The sequence below is a fragment of the Hipposideros armiger genome, unplaced genomic scaffold, assembly GCF_001890085.2.
Source record: "Hipposideros armiger isolate ML-2016 unplaced genomic scaffold, ASM189008v1 scaffold_63, whole genome shotgun sequence".
Taxonomy (NCBI): Eukaryota; Metazoa; Chordata; class Mammalia; order Chiroptera; family Hipposideridae; genus Hipposideros; species Hipposideros armiger.
Window position 1 is genome coordinate 1,583,682 of NW_017731413.1, and position 19,923 is coordinate 1,603,604.

Consider the following 19,923-nt stretch of genomic DNA (forward strand, 5'->3'; position numbering starts at 1 on the left):
CCCCCGATATCATACCTGTCTATTACAATTCCATTGACTCCATTCCCACACTATACTCCACCTCCCATGACTATATATGTATTAAATTATAGTTGACATACAATATTATTCAACAGCAGCTTCAGATATACAGTGCAGTGGTCAGGCCTCTACACCGTCTATGAAGTGGTCTTAGGGGAGTCCATTTTAAATGAGGTGGGTCTAGGAAGGCCTCAGGGAGAAGGTTCGTTTGTGTGGTCATGAAGGAAGTGAGAGAACAACCCATGGAGATACCTGGGGGGGGTGGAGGAAGGTTGGGGTGGGCATGTTCCAGGCAGAGGAAACAGAAAATGTGAAGACTGGAGGTAGGGGCGTGCCTGGAGAGTTCAATGAACAGCAGGGAGGCCAGTGTGGCCAAAGCAGGTCAACAAGGGGAAAGCGGTAGGAAAAGCGGCCAGAGAAATGAAGGTAGAGGTGGGAATAAGGTTGGGGGTGGCATATCAAGGCCCCTGTCGACCAAAACAAAGATTTCCTTTGGCTTTGACTTGGAAATAACTAGGGAGGTGCTGTAGGATCTGAGGAGAGAAGTGATTGCTGAGGCTTTGGATACGGCATCATAGAAAGGGAGCAATGATGGGCGAGCCATGGGTTTTAGCCTGAGCAGCTGATAAGAGGGTCATACCCTGAACTGACATGGGGGGGACAAGAAGGAGAGAAGATTTAGGGTGGAAATCAGGAGTTTGTTTCTGATTTAAGTTGCACAAGCCCACTGGACAACCAAGTGGGCTGGAGATGCATGTTGAGAAAGCGCCAGAATGTTGATGGTCTGTAAGGCCGTGAGCCTCAATGAGATCAGCAACGGTATGAGAGCAGGTCGAGGACAGAAGCAGGACAAGGGCTGTACCTTGGGGCAGCCAGTATTTAGAGGTTGAGAGTATGAAGAGGAACTAGCAAAGGAGACAGAGAAGGAGAGGCCAGAGAAGATGGAGGAAAACAGGAGGGTGTGGTTCTGAAAGCCGGGAGGAGGGTCTCAGGTCAGAGCTGGCAGCTGGATATAGCAAGATGGAGGTCATTGGTCACTTTGACACATCAGTAGAGGGTGGAATAAACACCTGATTGGAATGGGTTAAGTGAGAAAATTGGGGACCACAAGTACAGACTTGGCTGTAAAAGGAGACAAAAAAAGGGGTTGGGCTAAAATCAGATGTTTCATACTCAAATGCCTTAAAGGGTCATGAAGATGATATAAAAGAGTGAAGTGGTATTTTATGGTAGGATATGATGCAGAATGTAGAGAAATAAAAGGGTAAATGCCCTGCCTATAGTTGTTCTAATAAAAACAGAAACAAATAACAGTCTGTCAAGTCAAACCTATCTTGAGGCTACCAGTTTGTAATGCCTGGACTAAGTGATCTCCAAGGGCCCCTCCAGTCTAAAGTTCTACAAATCTAAGCCGTGAGGAAAAATGAAGTCCAGGTCACGTAATGTTGAGCCCCTGAGTGATAAATAGTCTTGCTTCTCTCTGAACTGGAGCTAAGCATTTGTCGTGGTTCTCCCAGGATTTGTGAGAGAATCCCTTTTGTTCTTAACCGGCTTGTGAACGCTGGAAACCAGAGTTGCCAAATGGAGCTGTCCATCCATCACACAGGTAAATATTTATTAGCAACAGTTCTATATGCCAGGCACTGTGCTATTTACCATCACATTTGATACCATCCCTGGATGGATTCATGGGGGAGGCAGGGAGGTAAACACACGTGCTGCTCAGCTCCAGCACCGAGAAGCACAGTGCGGGCAATGGAGGGCGCCCCACACCCAGGCTCGGGAACAGGATCAGCAAGGCTGAACGGAAAGAGAAGATGATGCTTGGGCTGAATGTTGAAGGATGAACTGAATTAGAGAGCAAAGAAAGAGGGGAGGGCTGTAAACATGACTACAGTGCCAGGTCGTTGGTGTGCACTCAGGCTGCTCTAGGGACCACTCTGCTCTGAGCAGTAGTGAGGAACTAACCCTCCAGAGCCTGGCCGTCTCCGTTCCTCATCTCAGCTCTGCCACTTACCAGTGACCTTGAATACATGTTTAACCTCTCTGCCTTTAAGTTTCTCTATCTCTAAAATGGATACTATAATAGTACCTACTTAGTAAGGCTCTGGTGAGAATTAAATATGTTAATGAAGGATTTTGAAGTGTACCTGGTACCAAGTAAATGTTGTGTGTTTGCTGTGATTATCAGGGAAAGCTTTACAGGAGAAGGTCACGCATAAAGGAAGAACAGATTTCCAGGCAGAGGATTGGTGGGAAGATGCTGGAGTCCCACAGGCAGAGGCACCAAGTCTTGGCATTTCTCGGAGGTGGGGCAGAGGGTTCAGGCGAGGAGAGACCAGAGTGAAGGGTAGAGAGGTCATTGGGATCATAAGCTTCTTTCTTCATTTGCTTATAAGAAATGACTTAGGCAGGAAGAACTTGAGGGTTAGCTCCGACCAGACCATAGGGAGACTGTGTTGCACGAAGTGGGTAGGTAGTAGGGGAGTTGTTTTTCTAGGGCAACCACCAGAGTCAATGTACCTGGGGCCATAGAATAAACTTGTGACCTCATCTGCTTCACACACGAAAGGCTGTAGGAAGCATTATGGAGAATTATCATTTGGCATAAATCCAGTGGCTCATTGACCCTGGATAAAGCGCTGTCTTCTGTTTCAAAGACCACAGTCCTGAAATTGATTCTAGTCCAGGGTAGTGTATTATTTTCTTACAACAAAAAGCAATCAAGTCCGTGCCCCTGCTCCCTCCTAAGGAACCACTCACTATGTTTTTACTCCATGAATATGTGGGGGAAGATTTGTGCTCATAATCTCAGCATGTGGATTCATTTCTTGGGCCGATGCAGTTTACATTATAGCCAGTACATCCAGACCCTCCTAGGCTGTGTAATGCTTTCTTTAGGTCCCTGGAGACTCTGGATTCATCTTATTTCATCATCTTGACTGCTTGGTTCTACAAATACAATGACAGCTGTTCCTCACAGAGGCAGAAATCTGTTTTGTAACCTCAGCTTCAAGCCATGAACAGTCTTATAGTAAGGAGTCCAAGGGAACTTTGGCTCAGATCTTGTCATTAATACAAAGTTCATCAGTTCGATATCACAGTTAAAAGAAAATCTACTGCAGGATTTTTGTCTCCAGATGGTGGTGATGGGGGTGGCATTGAAATCCTGTAGCCCTTCCTCAATTCCCCATATGTTGAGAGAGAGAGCTTGTGCAGACATCTTCATAAATGTTACCTCTGTGTTTTAAGACTTCTGGCAGCATTCAGCCTTACCATTCTCTGTGGTTTTCTGATGTGGCTACTTCAAGGACAAGAGCACTTCTGGAGTTATTCCGTAATTCCAGATCACACGTTGACTCTGCTCCATTGCACATTCTTGGGTCCATGATTAAAAAACAAAACAAAACAAAACAAAAAACCACACTAGAGTCAGAAATATTGAGTCAATTGGCTGTAGAATGCTTCTCTGGGTGTCAATGAAGACATTTGGAGTGGTGTTCGTTTCCTTGATTCTTGATTCTATTTTACTGTTTGATCATCACATTAAAAGCAATTTTAAATGCACTATTTACAAGTTTTCACAAATTTATTAAAATCCACTGGATTTGCTCCTCTCCTGATGTACACATTGGTTTGTAAGTCTGACCATTTGCAATGACGCTACTTCTGATGTATTCCATCACCCTCATCTCCTAATTAAAGTATGTTTTCCATTTTTGTGAACTCTCAATGTGTTCTCTGTATTTTCCATGGAAGCTAATTCTGTTTCTTCTGCCCTTTTGCAACCCTGATGACTAAATGCATTGGAGGTGCCAACAAGGTATATCTCTTGCTTCCTCATGATTCTGTTCCATTTCCTCCTTTTGTTTATTATTTATGTCTTAAATATCATCATCAACAAGAGCAAACACTTTTGAAAATTCATCCTGTGCTGATGTTATGCTTACTAAAATGAATATACACAGCTTGGGGAAAACCAGTATGTATACACTATATACGTATGTTAGACTTCACTTCTTTTGTTTTCGTAGTCTCTGTCTTATTTAGAGCAAACCTGAATTTCCTTTTAGCCTCATTCCTTTTGAATTCTAAATGCTGTGGGGTGGAGGAAGAGAAGGGGTTGCTGATAGAACCTTGTTTAAAAAGCACAGATAGGCACAGAGTCTATCAGGAAAAGAGTTAAAAACCTCTACCTTCCCAGCTAACTGAGGCCCACAGGCTGCTAACTAGCTTGATGAATCAGCACCTGGTCTGGTTATGAATGCTCAGAAGCCCATTGGCCGCTGGCAGCTGATTCCCGACTCCCTGAGGTTTGGAGATGTATCAACCTGAGCAGAGAGAGCTGGCACTTGCTGAAAGAGTAGCTGCAGCCAATTATTCATGAGCTCCTTTGGACTTGACTTGGCTGAAGGAAGAACCATGCTTTTAGACACATTCGAGTCAGCCTTTTCTTGCACAATGGGTTGCATCTGCCTGGTACATTTTTCCTTTTTGGTGTCATTACAGTCCAAGGACCAATATTGGTATAATCCTACAGTTATCTAAGGGATAACTGAGTTATGCTATTGTCATTTCTTATGCTCTTGTTCTTCCTCCACCCATTTAAAAAGAAAACTTTTTCTTGTCTGGGAATGCTTTGAAAGTTCATTTGTCTTATTCTGTTTTCAGTGGGGTTTTAGAATATACATATATGTGTAATGCTTGGTTTATATGACACCAACAGTCCAGATAGTCTGCAAAAGTTTCATTGACCAGGGAACCATCAAGCATTGGGCATGGGTTTGTATCTCTGCTCTGACACTTAGCAGCTGTGTGACCCCAGGCAAGTATCTTAGCCTCTCTGAGCCTCAGATAACTCATTTGTAAACTGGAGAGACTAATTCCTACATTGAAATGATTATACAAAAGCATATCAGTTTCCTTCCCTTGGGAGTTACTACTCATCTTGATCAGCCCTCAACATTTGAGTGTCCACTGTGTGCAGAGCCTGGTGGTGGGGCTTGTGGGAAAATGTGATATAGAGATAATGTATTATAGAAGTAAACAATTGAAACCTATGTAATTTTTCTAACCATTGTCACCCCAATAAATTTAATTTAAAAAAACAAGAAAAATATAAACTAAACAGAATCTACATAGCTGCTGTCATCCCCACCCCCCGCCACACACACACACACACACACACACACACACACACACACACACACATACACACACACACACACACCCCAAATGCCTGGCCTGCACGAAAAGTGAGATCACTCAGGAAAAACAATCCAAGAATAATGTCATAACCCAGCATCAGCTCTATGCTCATCTCCTGGCACGTGTATCCACACATGTTGTCTCTTTTCATTTGTGCCAACATGGATGCAAACCTCGATACCTCTTTGAGACTTCCCTCCCCCGATTAATCACACACAAAAGCATTAGTTGGTTACTTTGTCTTTACTGAAGATTTCATGGAGATGGGGAAGGGGGCAATATAGCATAAACGCAACACAAACTATTTAAAGCCCCCTATTCCATTTTCTAAAGGATGTACAGTCACTAGTGTTCTGTTTCCCCATGAAGACTTTCCCTCAGCGACTCCTCTTTCTTCATCACCTTCGTCCAGGGAGCAATGTGAACTCCGATCCTTGTCATAAAGTGAAGCAGCCTTCTTGAGTTACCTGAGTATGTTCCATGGGGGGCGGGGGGGAGGTCACCCTTCTCATACAGCTTATCAAAATATTTCTTCCAAACAAATATCATTCTGAATGCAGGTGAATAAAATTTTCTCCATCCCTCTATACACGCACCATCTTACTTAATTAATCCTTATGAAGTAGGCATTATTGTACCAGTTTTACAAATGAAGACATGAAACTCAGAGAAGTTAGGGAACTGCCCCAATGTGCAAGCCCTACCTTGCTTACTTGTTTTGAGGACTAAAGCGGATGACAGGTTGTACGAGCTTGCCTAGTGCAAGTCACAGGAAAGGTCGTGGTGGCCTCCACAAGCAGGAGCCGTAATAGCAGAAGATGTAATAGCGGTGACACCCTCGTCCTACCTAGCGTCATGGCTATCATCACGAATGTCCGTGACAGGGCCTGCTACATCATTTGCAGGACTAGTACAAAATGAAAATATGGGGCCTGGCCAGGGGCAGGGAAGTCAAAGCTATTCCCCCAACCTACGGCAGGAGAATGACCCCTCCTCCCCCCATCCCCAAGCGATAACAGTCTCTAGGACAATATGCTGTGAATGGAAGCTTTTGCATGGTCACCTACCATGTTGCCCACCAAACATGGCTTGAATTGCAGCTCGGGAAAGGGATGGCTGTTGACTCACCTACCCACAAAAAGCCACAGGGTGGGTGACCCTCCATGCCAAAACCCACCACGACCACTAGGGGAGAAAGGAGGAAAAGGGCTGAATGGAGGCCAGCCCCTTGCCCACCCCTGTCAGTGCCACTTGATTGCTACCCCAGGCAAAGGGCAGCACTGTTTATGGGGTGAGCCAGAGAGGGTGGTGCAAGCTGGGCCTTGGAGGTGGGGAGCAGACAGCCAAACACTCATCCCAGGGCGGCAAGACTCGCACGAGCTGAGGTTCGAAGCTCCAGCACATGCTCCGTATCCCATCAGACTTTAGGTACAAAATATAAATTCGAGTGAAAATTATCGAGAATTGCAGGACTGCAGAACATTCAGCCAAGTTTGGGGCCGTTCCGAGAGCCAGACCCTGTGGTACAGCACTGGTCAGTCACCTGCCCATGAAGCCAGCCCTAATCAGCCACGAACACGCAAATGCGTCAAAACTTTTAATGCTATAGACTGTGAAGCATTATTGCTGGAATCACTGGAGTCACACACCCTAGCAACTCTGTTGGGCATTTACTTAGTAACCACACTGTCGCTCTGATGTATTTGTTCCCCCCACTGCCCCCGCCATCTCCTTCAATGGAAGGTGGCCATGCATGCAGAGTGATAGGGTGAAACCAGCGTTTTCAGGGAACATACTTGCCCTTCCCAGAAATCTCCCCTGTAACAGATATGCCAAGGCAGAGACCTCAAGTCCTCCTCAGATCAGAATAGCAGATCCTCCCTTCTAAGCAGGAAAAAGGAATCCCCACACAGGAACTTTCCACAGCATCTGCCCCACGTCCACCCACCACCCCAGGCCTCCAGGAGCATGGGGTTCTCTGTCACAATTCTTCCATTAACTCAGAACTTGAAAATCAGGGTTGTCCCAGTGCCTTGGGTCACTCCTTGGTCCTATGGGTTCTGGGCTGCAGCTCCCAACCTTACCCATATGAGTAGATTTGATTCCACACATTTCAATATAACAGATCTGCAGGGGCATTTTGGGTATCAGAACAAAGCAGTTATTAAGCAACTTCTCGGTCCACATCATAATTGGAAAAAGCAGCTGGGAGAAAGGGGAAACATGCACATTAGGATATTCTCACCCTCCATACCCACTAGGGACCCATTTAGAGCAAAGTAGTAATTTACTAAATGATAGGCTAATGGCCTGAAAGAGTTAGTGTGGCTTCCCACCTTATTCCTACCCAGACATTTCTGCCCTAGGGCACGCTGGTGCTTCCTATTCTAGGTCCTGACAGAGTGTGTTGGCCTAGCAGGTTGAGTGGATTTTCCCAGCATTGCACTTGTAGACCCTGCCCTAGTGTTCTAAAGAAAGGGAGTGGGCTAAAGGGTCTAGTGGAGCATCTGCCCCGCCCCCACACTCCCTGCCAGAACCTCCAGGGAGCCCTTGTTCCTTCTTTCCTGGGCTCTTTCTCATGTGAGCCAGTGAGGGTGACAGCAGGCACTACCACCAAGTGTCAGGCTGGGCACTGCTCTGCGAGGGAGGGAATGTCTCAGAGCAAAGCTGTGCTCAGTCACTGCTCTAACAAAGGCCCTCCTCATAGCAGCTTGCCCAGTGCAGTAGCTGTGATGTCATGCAGAAAACACATGACCCTTGGAGGTAGGAATTTTGAATTCCAGCCATGGGTTTCCTACTCACTAGCTGTGTGACCTGGAGCAAGTCAATGACTCTCTCAGGGACTCCGTCCATTTCTTCAGCTATAAAACAGAAACAATAGTAGCAATACTAATTTCTGGGCTGTTGTTTGGAGGATTAGTTGAGATAGTGTGTGGATACATTTTTGTCAACTAGGAAATATCTAGCAATTTCAGGCATGACTGGACCCAGACCCTCAAAAGCTATCACTGGCATCTCTTAACCTCTCGCTCCATATCTCTGCTCTGCATCCTGGGCCCTGTCTTCAGCCTTGGGCAGACCCCCTCCAAAGGATGGCCCTCGGCAGCTCCAGGCATTAAGCTCAGCACCCTGGCAATGCCAGTGTCACCAACTCAGAAACGTCAGTGAAAAGAGAACTCCTCTTTTCCAATATTTCCAACAGCGTTTTTGGTCCTGGCCCTTCCTGAACGAACCACTGTGACTGAGTGATGGAATCCCCTCATTGGCCAGTGGATCATGGGTTTCCTCCCTGGTCAGTTCTTCTAGGAGTTTCTAGGATTTCATGGCAAAGGACTGAAGAGATAGGTCCCCAGGGAAAAATCAGACTATTGATAACACAAGTAGAGGGACTGGATGTTGAACAAGAAATTCAGTTATTCCAACCCAACATTATTTTTAATAGTTATTATGTAATTCTTCCTCCCTTTGTCCCTCTAGTATATTTCAACACCCTTGATGTGTATTGCTGGAGAATTAGCATAATGATATATATAATCACCACGAAATGATAGGCTATCTTGCCCTCCACAAAATCCTGTGTGTGGGGTGGGGGTGGGGGAACCTTTTTTATGAATTTACAAAATAAAAAGTTACGGTCCACTCCCAGGTGCATGGGCCCTCCCTCACTTACATAGCTCATAAGCACACTAGAAGGTGCTGCGGGAGGGAGCTTTGTTATTTAGTTCAGTTGATAAGATGGAGTGGCCTCTCGATCCTAAAGGTTTTTGAATTAATACTAGGGTGCACTTAATTCTGTGGTTGAAGCTATTGTGATCCCGGTACTGTGCTGTATTTTTACATGAGTGCGTCCATTCAATCCTTAAAGAACAATTATCCCTATTTTACAGACACACAAACTTAGGTGCAGCAAGATTAAGCATCTTGCTCCTGGTCTACAACCAGTAAATGACAGAGTCAGACTTCACTCCAGGTCTGAGCCCGCAGCCTTTTTCTACACATTATACTTCCTCCTGGAGAACTGCAAATATGAGTCTCCAATATGCTATAAACCATATTTTTTTGAACCAAAATCAAGTCTCGTGGTCTGACTTTTTAAAGAGGGCCATCCTGGGACATCTGGAATGTAGAGCCACTTAGTGAAGCAGACATCAAGATCAGGTTACTGGAGCGTTCTCCTCTCGGGGCTAACCTTGAAAGTTGCTCCGAGGGTTGAGCACAGCTGGTCTGTTGGTTAAAGGTGTTAGAAGGACAAGATAGTTAACACCTACCTGTGCTGTGTGGCTGAAATGGACTCTCAGGGGCTGCTTGTAAGCAGAGGCTGCAAGCAAATGTCTTAGCTCTGGCTCACTGGAGCTGTCTGTGACTCGGGATTTGAATGTAAGTTAACATCCAGAAGAAGTCCCTCGATCTTAATTCTGAAGACTGGGGCAGAACGTTCCTGGCAGATGGGCCTCCGTGTTTACGTCCATCCCCCCTGGGTTCCAAGCCTGCTTGCCTCCAGGAAAAAGTGTCAGCTCCTTCTGCTCAGTCTGGGTCGTGTTCACTTGGGCGTCAGATCTGTACATATGCCCATGGTGAGTAGGTACTCTATACGTTGTTTTAAATTTGCTATTCAAATAAAGGCATTTTTTCCACAGCAACAGTATGGTCGTGCAATACAAATAACAGAACCTGTAAGTGTTGGAAGTTGGCTTATGCCTTGCCTCATTATGACAAGCAAGCACTGAGTCTAAAGAAGAACCACGCTGTTTCTATGGCGGACACACACCAACAGCCACACAAGCCTTTCCACCACTCAGAGACTCCCTGATGCCTGACACTTTGTGGAGCTCCGTTCTGTGGCTTCACCATTACAAAGACTCTCTCTCTCTCTCTCTCTCTCCCTGATTCGTGTCCCGTTCCTTCTATCTACACATACACCAACTTTTTTTTTTTTCAAAATTCAAAGCCCTGCTTTCTGTATATATTGGAAGGTAAAATTCCACAAAGTCATGATCGTAAATCCATATTCATAATGCTTCTATCTCTACAATAGCTTAGTTCTGAAATATCTATTAGAAACTTGTTCACATGGTTCCAAAGATTTATTTGGGGCTCAGGTTTCCTGAAACTTTTCTATCCTCACCAGTGGGCCACGTAGCATCCATCCCACAATGTAAAATGAAAAATGTGGGTGCCGCCCTGAGTTCTGACCTCAAACCCTTCATAATTCTACATGTGGTTCTAGTTGATGACAGTCCACGCCCAGGCCTTCCAACTACCAGGAATCAGCTGATAGCACATCTGTGTTGCATGCCCTCATTTCTCTCCAGGTCTATATTCTATGTGCTTTCTGCATGCGACTATTTGGAGAGCTTCTATAATTCAACATGTCCCTAGCTTTCTTTCACTTGTTCAATAAATGTTTACCTAACACTTATTGGGAGTCGGAAGCCAAGTGTAAATAGAGCATTACATAAGCAGGGTCCTTGACTTCATGCAGTCATATGGGGAGATCCACAAGTAAACAAATAATTACCTCCCCCCCAAAAAGAATGATAAATGTTATATTAGGGGAAACAAAATTACTGTGAGAACAAAAGAATTTTGTCTAGTCCAGTACAGGGCAAGATATGTGTAAAAACTTTTCTGGAGTGAATTACATGTTAGTTGAAATCCATAAGGATAAATGAGTTACCCAGAGAAAGATTTCTACAAAGTCCATCTCTAGTCCACCTTCCGATCCCTCAGCACCCAGCTCAATGTTTGATATCATAGACATTTAATAAATCCTGGCATAATGAGTAGAAGTATTTTTATATCACTACTTTTTTAAAAATCACTGATCTAGCATAAGAGATTATGAGATAGCTCCTCCTAGCAAATACACACACACACACATGCACAGACACAAACACACAATTCAAAGCATGCACATTCTATAAAATTGACTCTAAGTTATGAGAGCTTTAGTATAAAGTCAAAAGGTCCTCTCTCTCTCTCTCTCTCTCTCTCTCTCTCTCTCTCTCTCTCTCTCTCTCTCTCTCTCTCCCTCCCTCCCTCCCTCCCTCCCTCTCTTCCCCAATCATCTTTTAATACTTTTTATACCTGAGGCTACCTTGATGGATTTTGTTTACTGTTCTGAGATAGTTCCAGCTTAAAATTTTACGTTTGCAGTGATAATCCTAAAGGACAGAGGCAACTTCTATAAGTAGATTTGTGCCATGCCTGCTTCTTAATGATGTTTTTAAAGTACTCTTTCTTTGCTTAAAAATGCTCAAAACAAGCTAAAAGCTGCAAGATATAATAACGTAGATTTCTAAGATAAGCTAATGCTGAGATAAGAAAGACCTTTTACTTTAATATTCTTAAATATAAAAGTAATTCTTCCTTCAAGAATCTCAAAGCAGTTCTCCTAAGTATATAATTCTAATTGGCTTAAGACCAACAGTCATAGGTGAATTTGTATTGCATCATGGAATTTCATGGTTGATCCATGAACATTGACTTTCCTAGTTTCAGGTGCTAAATAGATACAGGTCAGCTGAGAGATGAGTGCCTGCCTGCCTTTTTGTTCATTGTCTTCCTCAGCCAGAAAACAGTCCTCATATTAGACTTGAATAATTCCCTACATAGCTCCAGAAGGAATAATCAACCCCGTTGGCACATTTCCCTTCTTTTCCTGGAAATTTTACTAAAACATTAAACCCCTTCCTGGTTGGGTTTACTAGCACTGAAGGTCATAGGTGTGTGTTCCTATTCTGTTTCAGAAATCTCAGGCATTTTTATGAGAGTGTAAGGTATGCCTCAATGCTATGAATTGAAAGGTGTTCAATAAAGGCTTTTTTAAAAAAAACATTTTAGCTAACATTTTTTAGAGTGCTTATTATGTGCCAGGTACTAGTTAATTTTATAACAAAGTGTATCAGTTAGGGTTCAATTCAGAGAAACAGAACCAGTAGGAGATATATACTAAGGGATTTATTGCAATCAATTAGCCCAAGTGATTGTGGGGGCTTGGCCAGGCAGGTCTGAAAATCCATAGGGTAGCCCATGAGAAAGGGCAGGCTGGAACTCTAAGGCTGGGGTTGAAACTGACGTCCATATAATAGACGGAGTTTCTTTATGAGTTTTTATTTTCCTTTCTAATCTTTATTCATTTTTAAATTTTTATTAAAATACAGCTGACATACAATGTTATATTAGTTTCAGGTGTACACCATAGTCATTCAACATATATATACCTAAAGAAGTGATCACCATGGTAAGTCCAGCAACTGTCTGACACTGTACCATGCTATCACAATATTATTGACTATATTCCCTGTACTGTATATTACATCCCCGTGACTTATGTGTTTTATACCAGGAAATTTGGACCTCTTATTCCCCTTCATAAATTTTTTACTTACAGGTGACATTCAATATCATTTTATATTAATTTCAGGTGTATAGCATAGTGGTTAGACATTTATATAATTTAAGAAGTGATCCCCCTGACTAGTCTAGTACCCACCCAGCACTATACATAATTATTACCATATTTTTAAATATATTCTCTATGCTTTACTTTATATCCCCATGACTATTTTGTAACTACCAATTTGTACTTCTTAATCCCTTCCCCCTTTTTCACCCTGCCCCCCAACTTTCCTCCCATCTGGCAACCATCAAAATGTTCTCTGTATCTGTGAGTTTGTTTCTGTTTTGTCTGTTTGTTTATTTTGTTCTTAAGATTCTACATATAAGCAAAATCACATTGCATCTCTTGTCCTCTGTCTGACATTCCACTCTGCAAAACACCCTCCATGTCCATCCATGCCATCACAGATGGCAAGAACCCATTCTCTTCCATGGCCAAGAAATATTCCATTGTGTGTATGTACCACCTACTCTTTATCCAATCATCCATTGACAGACACCAGGCTGCCTCCACATCTTGGCCATTGTAAACAGTGTTGCAATGAACATATGGATGCACACGTTCAAAGTAGCATTTTGGGTTTCTTCAGATAAATACCCAGAAGTGGAATTACTGAGTCCTTCTCTTGTTACAGCTTTTGCTTTAAAGCCTGTTTTGTCTGGTATAAGTATTGCTACTCCAGCTTTTTAATTTTGTTTCCATATTCATGAAATATCTTTTTCCCTCCCTTTACTTTCAGCCTGTGTGTGTCTTTTCATCTGAAGTGAGTCTCTTGTAGGCAGCATATGTACGGGTCTTGTTTTCATATCCATTCATCCACCCTATCTTTGGATTGAGCATTTAATTCATTTACATTTAAAGTAATTGTCAATAGATATGTAGTTATTGTTGCTTTATTATTCATATTTTTATTTTTTTATTCTTCTCCTTGTAGAAGTCCCTCCAACATTTCTTGTAATACTGGTTTGGTGGTGATGGACTCATTTAGCTTTTTCTTGTCTGAGGAGCTGTTTATCTCCCTTTGATTTTAAATAATAGCCTTTCTGGGTAGAATAATTTGGTTGTAGGTCCTTACTTTTCTTCACTTTGAATATTTCATGCCAATCCTTTCTGGCCTGCAAACTTTCTGTTGAGAAGTCAGCTGATAACCTTATGGAAACTCCCTTGTAGGTAACGAACTGCTTTTCTCTTGTTGCTTTTAAGATTCTTAATTTGTCTTTAACTTTTGTCATTTTAATTATGATGTGTCTTGGTGTGGACCTCTGTGGGTTTATCTTGTTTGGGACTCTATGATCTTCCTGGGCTTATATATTTATTTCCTTCTCCAGGTTAGGGAAGTTTTCTGTCATTATTTCTTCAAACAGATTTTCAATTCCTTGCTCTCTATCATCTCCTTTGGGTAACCTTATGATGTGAATAGTGGTACGCTTGATGTTGTCCCATAAGCCCCTTAAACTCTCCTTGTTTTTTGGATTCTTTTTTCTTTTTGCTGTTCTGATCAGGTGTTTCCTGCTACCTTATTTTCTAAATTACTAATTCAATCCTTTGCTTCATCTAGTCTGTTGATATTCCCTCTAATGTATTCTTCATTTTAGTTATTATATTCTTCATTTCTGATTTGTTCTTTTTTATGTTTTCTGTCTCCATTTTTATGTTTCCTATCTTTTTGTTGAAGTCCTCACCGAGATCATTGAGCATCCTTATAACCAGTGTTTTAAACTCTTGTCTGGAAGATTGCTTGTCTCCATTTTATTTAGTTATTTTTCTGGAGCTTTGTTCTGTTCTTTCATTTGGGACATGTTTCTTTGTCTCCTCATTTTGGCTGCCTCTCTGTGTTTGTTTCTATGTATTAGGTAGGGCTGCTATATGTCCCCAGTCTTGGTAGAGTGGCCTTATGTAGTAGATGTCCTGTGGTGCCCAGTGGTGTAGTCGCCCTGGTCACCTCAGCTGGGTGCTCCAGGTGTGTCCCTTGTGTGGGTTGTGTGTGTATCTTCCTGTTGTAGTTGAGCCTTGGTTGCTGTTTGCAGGTCAATGGGAGGGATTGACCCTCAGGCTGATTGATTTTGAAGACTGGCTGTGACTACAGTAGAGGAACTATTGTAAAGTGGCTGACCCTACAGAGCAAGATTTGCTTTAGCAGGGCTTTGGTGCCTGCCCAGTCTGTCCGTTGGGTATGTTATCCTTACAGGTGACCATGTGATGCTCCAACTCTGTTCAAAGCTGGCCAATAGGTGTGCCATCCCTGGGACTTCCTGGGATGGTCCCTGCTGAAGGCCAAATTTAGCCACAGCCTGTGCCCTGCCCAGGGCCACCTGGCATGAGCCACAAAGCAATCTGCAAATGGCCACCACCCATGCTGAGCTTGGAGGTGTCTTGAGAAGCCAAGCCACAAACCAAGGCCAGTTCCTTCTAATTCCAGGCTTTGTGCTGTTTATCAAGAGGTACAAGACATACCAAAGCCAGGTGCTGCCTGTTTGGGGTTTGTGAACCTTTGAGAGATTTTAGGAAAATCTGCAACATGAGCCAAGATAGGCCATTTGTATGGAAAAGCCACTGGAAGCAGCATGGGTGGGCCTGCCGCTTTAGTGGGGTGGAATCTCAGGGAATCTCGAGGGCAAGGTGGATGAACAGTGTTAGCTAGGTTGATGGGGGCTCAGATATGGTGACTGCCTTCATCTGCAAGCCAGTAGGGGGAGGGCTCAACTAAGAAACTAAGAAATTTTATCTGGAAGAAAGCTGACCCTCTAGCCCTCACCCTGCAGCCAGACAACTCAGTTCCTCCCTATATGTCCCTGGCGCCTTTCTTTCGAGCTACTTCCCAATCACTGTAGCTTAGATTGAGTGAATCTGTCAAGTACGTCTATGCATGGGTCCTTTAAGAGGAGTGCCTGTAACTGCAGCTGCCCTCTGTCTCACTCAACCACAATCTCCACTGGTTTTACAGCCAGAAGTTATGGGACTTCTCCCCTGGCACTGGAACCCTGAGCTGGGGAGCCTGGTGTGGGACTGGGACCCCTAATTCCTCTGAGGGGGGAACTTCCGCAGCTTAGATATTCCTCCCAATTTTTAACAGTCACACGTGAGTGCGGGACCAGCCCATTTGGTGTTTTTGCCCCTCCTACCAGTCTCGAGGTGGCTTCTTCTGATGTCCTTAGTTGTAGGACTTCTGTTCACCTAGACTTCAAGTGATTCTCAATGATGGTTGTTCTGTAGTTTAGTTGTAATTAATGCAGTCATGAGAGAAGGCAAGCACAGCATTTACCATCTTGAATAGCCATTCCCTAGATGGAGTTTCTTTTTCTTCAGGGAAGCCTAGGTTCTGCTCTTAAGGCCTTTCAACTAGTTGGATCAGATTAACTAGGATAATTTCCCTTAGTTAAAGCCAACTGATTATGAACTTTAATCACATCAACAAAATACCTTCACAATAAAACCTAGATTGGTGTGTGCTTGAGTAACTAGGGATTATAACCTGGTCAAATTGGCATATCAAAAAGACCACCACCCATGGGTAATCTCACTTCCTCCTAACCACAACTCTATGAAGTAGTTTCCACTATTATCATATTTATTTTACAATTGGAAAGCTGAGGCTTAAGAAAGCTAAGTAACTTAATCAAGATCACAAACCTATTAAGTGCAATTGCGATTTCTTGAACCTATACGTCTGATTCCAAAATTGGGACCTTAACTATTGCATAATACTACCTCCAAACGCATGAATAAATTATGGTAATTCTATTTCTCTAAACCTGTATAAAAGTACTAATGTGTGTTACATATCTCTTTGAAAAGTTACCACCATCATTAGACTTTATGAGACTAGAATATTCAACATGATCTTCTGGATAATTTTTTAATGCAGGAAATTTGGGAATCCCAAATGTTAGTCCTTTCTGATATAAAATTGCTATTTTAAATACACAGTTTATGTTGGAGAGCATTGCATTCTTGATGACCTATAATGGAATGAATGTTCTACCTTTCATTGGCAATATAAGGAAGTTGGAAATTGGTGCCATAAGGTTTTGTTCTAAAATGGCTCATTTTTTTTAAGGAACAATTTATTACTTAATATAACCAGAGTATAAAAATAAGATGTAGGGCCGGCCGAGTGGCACAATGGTTAAGAACTGGCTTGGGATGCCAGAGGGCCCCGGTTTGGATCCCACATATGAGGGCCAGTGACACTGCATCCACAGCTAAGATGCTGAACAACAGCTCAACCTGGAGCTGGGCTGCTGTGAGTCGCCGGTGGCGACAGCGTGGGCTGCAGCCCCTGCTGCAGTGGGTTGCCATGGGCTACTGTGTGTAGCCCACAGCCAGCGTGAGCAGCCAGCAGCCACAGTGAGCGGCGTCCAGAAGCTGGCGACTGATCTGCCTCACCCGGGAAGAGCGCAATGATGGTGCCAACTTGGACCAGTGAAGCAACGTCCTCCACAACTAGACTGAAGAACAAAAACGATGCAACTTGTCTGTTCCCCTTCCCCCAATTCCCCAGCACTGTTCCCATCCCCCCAATTCCCCAATAAAAAATCTTAAAAAAAAATAAGATGTAGATATCCCCCCCAAAATTAAAGAAATTGAGGCTATACATTATATTTTAAATAACATAAATTGGAACTTGACTGATTTTTTTTAGCAAAAAAAGTGAACGAAAAAATAATTCTGATATTGAATATCCTGGAGTACCATAGTATCATGGTAAGTGTCTGAACAAGTGGCAAGTGTTAATAGTTTTGCTCCTGCCTCTAATTCGTGTAAGTCTTTGGGCAAGTGACAATCATTCTAAGCATCAATTTCCTTTTCTACAATATAAGAGGGGTTCAGAAGATGATCTCTTATATCCTTATATACTGTTCTAGAACCTTAAAATATCTAAAATTTCTACTGTAAGGAGGGGCTGTATTAGTGCCAAAGAATAAAAAGTCATTTTCTGTGAACTATTTAATGTTTTAACTCCAACCAGTAGGAGATTACATTGATAAGACCTTTGTGTTTTAATACACATATCTGGAGGTTATCACCAAATTTTGTTAGTGCTGTGCTAAAGGTAATTTCCAGGAGTATAGTATTTAATGTGTGAGCTGATTATGCTGAATGGAATATCAGTAACAGCCACCATGGACAGCGACTTTCCCTCCCAGCTCCCTCAAGGAGTTTTCACTAGCCAAACACAAATGCTGACGGAGAATTAGATTTCCATTATCCCCTAGAAGTGGTACAGACACAAAGTGGCCTATAGACTCCAAATGGCTCTAGAGCATACAAAAATGATAGCATGACTCCTTTCTAAAGAGCTTGTAGTTCATTGCTAACAAATGAGGTCTCTTTGAGATAACTCAACATTGTTGCCAGAGAACAATATCCAGAGGAAAGTAATGCCCTTGGGTCATTCATATGATTGAGAAACCAGGAAATCACCTATTCTACCTCAAGTTGCATGTGTTTGGATTGCAGAGTGAGAAATAGAACTAAATGGCCTGACTTCCAAACCCATTGAAAGTTTGCTGGTCACAAAAAACAGAGCTATCCAAACATGCTCCATTCAAGAAGGCAGGTCACGTCCAATCTCTTTCTCTTTCTATACATGTAAGACATAAAATCAAAAAGCTTCATGAGCTCCTTATGTGAGTGAGAAGTGGCTTCTATATGGTTAAATGTTCCCACTCTGGAGCCTGATAGGCCTGGGTTTATGTCCTGGTCCTGCCCCTTGCTGGAAGAGTGACTATTTAGAGTACCCTATTAACCTGAACTTCACAAAAGCAATGACGTGCGGGTGGGCAGAACAGTGGACATTTGGTGTTTCTTGTGTAAGGAAGTGAATGCTGTCCCATAACTACTAGATGCACATCTCTCTAAGCTTTTTTATTTCATTTGAAAATTAAGGAAAATAATAAAACCTACCTCATAGAATTGTGAGAATTACGTGAGATAATTCACAATTGCCTGACAAACCATATGTGCTCACTAAAGGTTACCTACTATACAAGAATTGATTCACATTTCTATTTTAGTGCCTGATGTTTTGCAGTTGATAAAAATCTTTGTTTCCTTTGGTTTTAAGGCAATGAGTGTATAAGCAGGTCCTCGAATAACATCCTTTTGTTATAATGATAATAAGGCCATAGGAATTTAACTGTTGTTTATATCAATTAGCTGATGGTAAAACTGGTTTTGTTACACGAGCTTTCTTGCTGCAGTTCCAAGATCTTGTCCACAGTGTTAAGTGAGGACTTACTGTATACTCTTAAAAGTTTAGAAAGTGAAAGTACCCTAAACAACGGGTTGATCATTAGTGCTGTTTGGAACTCATCATAATGTTATACATTTCCTTAAATACCTTTACTAAAAGTACCTTCATTCCAACCTGTTTTTCACAGACCGAATGCTGTTACTTTGTTTTCAGATGTTGGTTATTATCTGTGGTTCTTATCCCAGACTAAGTGGGTAAACCACACTTTTGGAAAGAATGTGGAGACAAACACCTAAGAACTGAAGTGTGTGGGGGGTGCTAGATATGTTCATTCACAGGTTATGGTATTAAGCAGTATGTAAGCCACACATTATTTTTATTAGAGCAAGGAAAAAAAAACATTGGGATTTTTTTTTTTAAAGGAAGAAAAGCCTTGTCATTTCAGGTCAGATTTATTTCATTTAATTGGCATAATTTTGAAGCGATTCCTTTCCCCAAGTGAATTTCTACAACTGTTGGTAGCAGAGCAATGGTAACTTTGGTGGAAACCGGGGAAAGGTGTTTGAACCTTATCAAAATCTTACTCCAGTTCTTAACCCTGACCCTCCCAGTCCATTGGTAGCCAATCGCTTCCCCTCTGAGAACTGGAACGCCAGTCGCTCGGGTGGTGCCAACAGTCCCTACATATCGAGGACCGCTGTGGCTTCTGCGTGGAGCGCTCGAAGCAGTTTGGTTCGTGGGAGGAACCCAGAAGTGGCCTCGGGGTAGAGCAGGACTGCCTCTGCCCCGTCTTCCTCCTCCTCCTCCTCTCCCCGGCAGCGGCGACAGCAGTGACGGCGGCGGTGGCGGCTGCTGCTGCCGCTGCCCAGCCAGGCACCCGGGCGCGTGCGGAGCCGCCTGGCTGCTGCCTCTCGGAGCGCGAGGAGGGGGCGGCGAGGAGAGCGATATCCATAGTAACACCGGAGGCGCCGGGCGCCGCGCCGGAGCGAGTGCGGGTGGAGGACGCTCCCGCGCGCCCGCAGCCCCCGCACGCCGCGCCCGGGCCCACGTCGCCCTCGCCGCGAGGGTCTGCCTGCGCGGTAAGCCCTGCCCGGCC

General features: G+C 43.3%; 1 protein-coding gene across 10 annotated transcripts in view; it reads left to right on the forward strand.

Moving 5' to 3' along the window:
* The window catches only part of ANKS1B (ankyrin repeat and sterile alpha motif domain containing 1B), a 985,090-nt gene that overhangs the window by 783,298 nt on the left and 181,869 nt on the right, over positions 1-19,923 (forward strand). The gene's annotated exons all lie outside the window — the stretch shown is intronic.